Genomic DNA, 779 nt, shown 5'->3' on the forward strand with positions numbered 1-779 from the left:
AGGCTCCATTGTGGATAAAACCAATGGTTTATTACAACTATTTAAAATAAAATGTAGTTGAATGTGATAAGCGCTTTCATCTAACTCACTATAGACTTCCACAAATATTTGAATTTCATCATGTGATCTTTATACAACTCATCAAAAACACATGATTTGCAACTTAAAGATACAGTGTTACAATTTGTTACTACTATGGGAAAATTTCTTTGATGGACGATGTATCATACTATACATGACCCACATACATTAAAATATATAAATAATATAGTAAGTTAGATGAACGTTGTTATCCTGTTCAACTATGTTTTATTTTAACAGTTGTAATAAACCATTGGTTTTATCCTCACTGGAGCCTTGACAGTTTTATTTGGATTGGTTTTAACAGTGATTTTGACTATACAAGATATGTCAGGCAGCTTACATACGGGATGGTGGAGGGGCTCACCCTAACTAGGTTCAGGAGGACAGGTTGATGTCCTTCTGTAGGGGGATCTGTCTGACAGTCTGTCAGGGGAACAGGAACATGGTCAGGTCTGGTCATAGTCTTACTATGTAGTGGCCACAGCAGTATTCTATATGCACATGGAGTTCATGACATTTTATAGAGGACATAAGTCCTCCTGTACACCATTTGCAGATTTCACTATCCCCATAAGGCATGGCTGACATTCTTACTGCTACTACACTATGATACAGTGTCATAATGGTTATACAAAGCCCCACTCTGGGTGTTGGCCACTGGAAGGGGGCAAGGGACATTATTTAGTCAGTTGTCA

This window comes from Protopterus annectens, chromosome 2.part0, assembly GCF_019279795.1.
Source record: "Protopterus annectens isolate FY-2018-M chromosome 2.part0, PAN1.0, whole genome shotgun sequence".
Taxonomy (NCBI): domain Eukaryota; kingdom Metazoa; phylum Chordata; order Ceratodontiformes; family Protopteridae; genus Protopterus; species Protopterus annectens.